The sequence below is a fragment of the Anser anser genome (assembly GCF_964211835.1).
Source record: "Anser anser genome assembly, chromosome: 1".
NCBI lineage: Eukaryota > Metazoa > Chordata > Aves > Anseriformes > Anatidae > Anser > Anser anser.
The window spans coordinates 156,618,989-156,623,801 of record NC_139720.1 but is presented as its reverse complement, the minus strand read 5'-3'; positions in this window follow the sequence as shown (position 1 = coordinate 156,623,801).

Genomic DNA, 4,813 nt, shown 5'->3' with positions numbered 1-4,813 from the left:
CTCATGTTTGACATCTTCCCAAGCTAGTCCCAGCTGGGGGCATTCTGCTCTCTGGCTACAATTATGAAGGTTTCTGTCTTCTTTCCTCCAGTGCTGCTTCTTCTACATTGAACAAATCCCAGTCCCACAAACTTTTCCTTTTTGTTGGCTTTGCTTTGAACCTCTGTCCACCCCATCCCCTCCCTTCTTGAAGTGCAGAGTCAGACCATGTGCACCACCACACAAGACACGTTACCAAAGCAGAAGGGTTACTCAATAAGGGTTACTGATTTCCACATCCCACTCTGCTGTTTGCCCTTTTCACAGCATATTTGACTCATATTCAGCTTGTGATCTGCATAGACCTTCGATTCTTTACCGCAGTACTGCTGCCTAAGCAGATAGTCCTGATTTGTGCAGTTTTGGTTATTTTCCCACAAACATAAATTTTTCATTTGTCCTCACTGAATTGCATCCTGTTTTTTCAGACCATTTCTCCAATTTCTGTAAATTGCTTTGAATCGAATGCTGTACTCCAGCATGCCGGCAGTCATCTTGTCATCTGCATGCTTAAAGGGTATACTTTCTACTCCATTGCTCAAATCACTAGTGAATATAATAAGGGTGAGCTCACTGCATAATCTGGGCTTGGATGGAAATTTTTGTGATGCTAAACATCCTGGAGCTGGGCCTTGCACCTCTCCCCTAGAAACTCCTGACAGCGTTATTTATGTCTGGCGTAGCAGCTCAACCACAGAGCCCAGCAGCACAGGCTTTTGTGTAAAATCTGAGAGAAGCGGCAAATTATTATATTTCGTATTTCTTGTGTCCCCCTCCCATGCTGGTGGAGCACTTCAGAGAGAAACCTGTTCTGCCCCATGAGAGGAGCTGGACCATGCTGGACTAAGCAGCTTCTGTGGCCAGCAGCCTTCTCCATCCCACCATTGTCATCTCTCCCATTCTCCATGTGGGACTGCTTCTCTGGCTGGGTAGCTATCCTGGATGCTGCCTACCTGCTTTCTGTCAACATTTTTGATAGAGTCAAGACATTCACGTGAAGCGTTTTGATTCTGTTGACTCAGCATTTCCTGAGGGCAAGGCATTCCGCTGGAAATTTTTTTATCATCTGAAATCAGAATGTCTGATTTCTTCCCAAATAAACTAAGTACAGAGAAGCCAGCCCTAATTCTGAGAGAAAACGGATCACTCATCTTGGACAGGGTAGTTTTTTCCTAATTCTCACCCTCAGTGTTTGGTGTGCACAGATAACCCTCACCATTAACATGGTAGCAGCTGGATTGAGCTGATGTCTCCTGGACAGCAAGGGTAAATTGCTGATGTCTTTGCAAGGTAGTAGAATACCATATGGGCTCTGAATGCAAGGGTGGGGGAAAATAAACTGCCTAATATAGAGGTCTGTGCAAGCAATAGAAAGAGAGGTTCAGCAGTGATACAGTTTATTATTTCTTCGAAGACCCGGTTCAGAAGCTGCTTAATGTGGCTTTTCTCCCTACAGTATCTCTGGCTCACAAAGCAGAAGTACAAAAACCTCCGTGGTCCGCCTAGGAGCAGAAAGGTTTAGACTGGAAACTTGTGTGGAAGAGATGATACATTTCATCAACCACAGAAAGACAGCAACAAGTAGGACCTACTGTACAGCTGAAGCCGGACGCATGGTTTAAGCTTTCTTAAACCAGTGGAACAGCCTTGAATTTCTGCAGGAGGCCTCAAAAATGAATACATGAAAGTGTCCAGACTAAAGGTCATCTCTTTGTATTATGATATTTTTTAGATAATGCAAGAAAAGGAAAATTTGTATAAAATCTAAAATCAAATGCTCCCCTGAGGTAAAAACGTGGTGAAAGAACACCTGCTGAGATCCATCTGGTCCTTACCAAAGTCACTTTCTTGACTCCCTGCAAGAGAAATTTGCTAGTTTCCACCCACTGGCACAGACTTTTGTAGAACAAAAACTTTTTCTTCAGTGATACATAACTTTTCCTTAGGAATGATGAAGGAGATTTTTGCATGGGAACTACCTCACTTGAAGTAGTTCTCACAGTTATCACAGCAAGGACAGGTGGTAAGAGGCATTCATAACCTCAGAGTAGAGAAATCGGATCTCTTGAAATGGTCTAGTGGACACCAGATACAGCCCTGTGCTGAATTCCAGATACCTCTCTCTAGCCATTGCTGGTATCAAGCAGAACTACCATCCAAACCTTACACCAAGAGTCAGACAGAGAATATACAATTTAACCTCGTTTGTCAGGACCGCATTTCAGGATTAATGCTTATTCCTCCCCTCCCAATGACGTGCTGTGAAAACCTCGTTGCAATGGATTTACGTGTCTCAGTGCAGTGAAAACGCACGCTGCTGCCTGAAGGGCTCCTCTCCGTGGCTCATTAGGGCCACCAACGTAACCCATCTCCAGGCACACCTCCTATTTAGCTTTGATGTGATGAATGCGGAGGCTACTGCCCGTAGTGCCACGTCTCTCCCAGTTTCGTCAACCTGTTTGACCGGAGGGAGAGCCGTGGCCACCCATAAGACTGTGCCAGCAGGTGTGGCCCATCCAGAATGGAGGGGCAACACCCCTTGAATTCAAAAACCCACATTTGTTTTGGGATGAGACATGAGAGTGCAGCTCTTGCAGTAGGAAACATCGCCATGCCTGTCCCTAGGTGACATTAATTCGGCCTCTAACGTCGGGGAGATGAAAGTAATCCTCATCCCAGTGTGAGAGCTGTCCCAGCCACAGGACCTCCAGGGAAGGAGGCCTTTTCTTGGTGCCTGTCCCCAGGAGCTCTGACTCTGCACCCAGGGGGAAGCAGGGCTGGATTTGGGCCCCTCTGTTTGAACACCAGGCATTTTCTGGGAAAACGGGATGGCTAAACAAGTTACTTTTAAGAAGTTCAAATCAAATAGCTGCTCAGCATTCACAAATGTCATTAAGCTCGCCTAGGTGGTGCTTCTGGGTCTTATGCCATCTTTATAGATCTGGGACTAAATTAGAAAATAAACTCCGAATTAATTTGTTTTCCCTGGCTTGGGACATAGTGAATCAGTGTGAAAGCCTGCTTCAGAGATGCAGGGTGTGCAGTGAGAAAGATCTGTTCTCAGTGCCCTTATCTTCGATGCAGACCCTGAGACCACCTGGGGAGAGATCTGCTCTTCTGGGAAGAGCAAGAAGAGAAAGATGTGCTGATGCCACACTTTCCCCTCCTGCAGCCAGCTTCAGAGAAGCCTGCCTGCCTGCACTTCAGTGGTGGAGAGATGTGTGAGGAGAAAACACAAGCTGTTATTACCTGCAACTCTAGAGTGACCACTAATAAGGGAGAAAGAGAGAAATCCACCATTTGTTGTGTTTGGCTCGGCAGTCAGGAGGGGATGAATTCGCTGCTGCCCTGAAGTGGATAAGCTAACTCCTTGTACTTATCCTCTCTAAAAATTTGCTGTGCTTAAATGGTCCCTATCACTGCTTGTAAGATAACATCCATGGGGACAATATCAGCTGTATTTGATCTATGGTAATTTACATGTTTATAACCACATAGCCACGCTAGCTGTACTTGATTTAAAAGTATAACCCACAGATTGTGTTTCTTTGGAAAAAGCTGGAACAATGCTCCCACCGTGCTCTTGTGGATGGTATAAACAGCATTTTGGTCTTCCTTTTTCTGTGCCCTGCTGCTTCTCCAGCCCAGACCTCCTTTTCCAAATCACGCGCTGGTTTCCCGCATACTTTTTTTTTTTTTTTTCCCAAGGTGATCCTTTTACTAGAAATGTTTTGTCTACCCTCTAGTGGGAATTTGAATTATAGCACCAGCAGAGCCTTGCTGATGGAGGACAGGAGGCTGAAGCCCCTAATGCTGACCCAGGAATTACTGCAGTAACTGGTTTTCATGGTGCATCCAGCACAATACGATGCCCCGTTCCTGTTCTCGCTGTTCCTCAATGGAATTCAGGTTTACATTTTTGGAAAAAGTACAAGGGATATGCTCAGCAGGATTTTGTTCTGGTAGAGAGGGTTTTCACTGATATTTGTCAGCCACATCCTTAGCTAGGATAAGTATTGTGGTATTAATCATATTGAGAGGTAATGAGAAGGGATATTTAGAAGATGTATGAAAAAGCTTCATCTTAACCCCATTTGCTCTTCTTCAAGAACAAGGAGAGTGCTGTCACCAGTATCTGAAGGCAGAACACAGCAGAGAGATGTGAATCAGGGTGTGCTGGGTAGGGTCCTGGACCCATCTCTGCTCAGCCCTGGGCTGTGCTCCCTGAACCCATGTGCTCTTCTGGCATCAGCGCATGCACAGGGTGAGCAGTGGGACCCTGCTCCTTGGGTGAAGGCAGCTCGATATTTATGCTGTTTATCACCGACTTTTGCACCAAGGGGCAAAAAACTTCCTGGCCTGTGGTGTGACGTGCACGTGTCACTGTGAAAGGGTCCCCTATACTGCTGCTAATGTTTCACGTTAACCCTCAAATTAAGACCTCCTTGATACAAACTGGTGAATGGGATGAACACAGCTAACTACTGGCTCCTGGCTGAGATGACACACAGTGGTAGCCAAATACTTCTGGTGAGCTAGATTCCCAAAACCTTCTCTGAGGGAAAACAGAAGTGAGGGGAGCTCCTTTCACAGATGCAGAGTGCGGCCCTGAGGGTGAACTGGGGGCTGAGCAGCGCAGATGCTAGTCTAACTCAGCTTTTATTCCTGACATGCCGCAACTGAGCAATCAAGACGCGCTTAAAAACCTTACCCTAAGCCTTTAATGCACTTTGTAAAAGCTCTGGGCTGGGAACTGATTTCTTCCCTGCCTGGC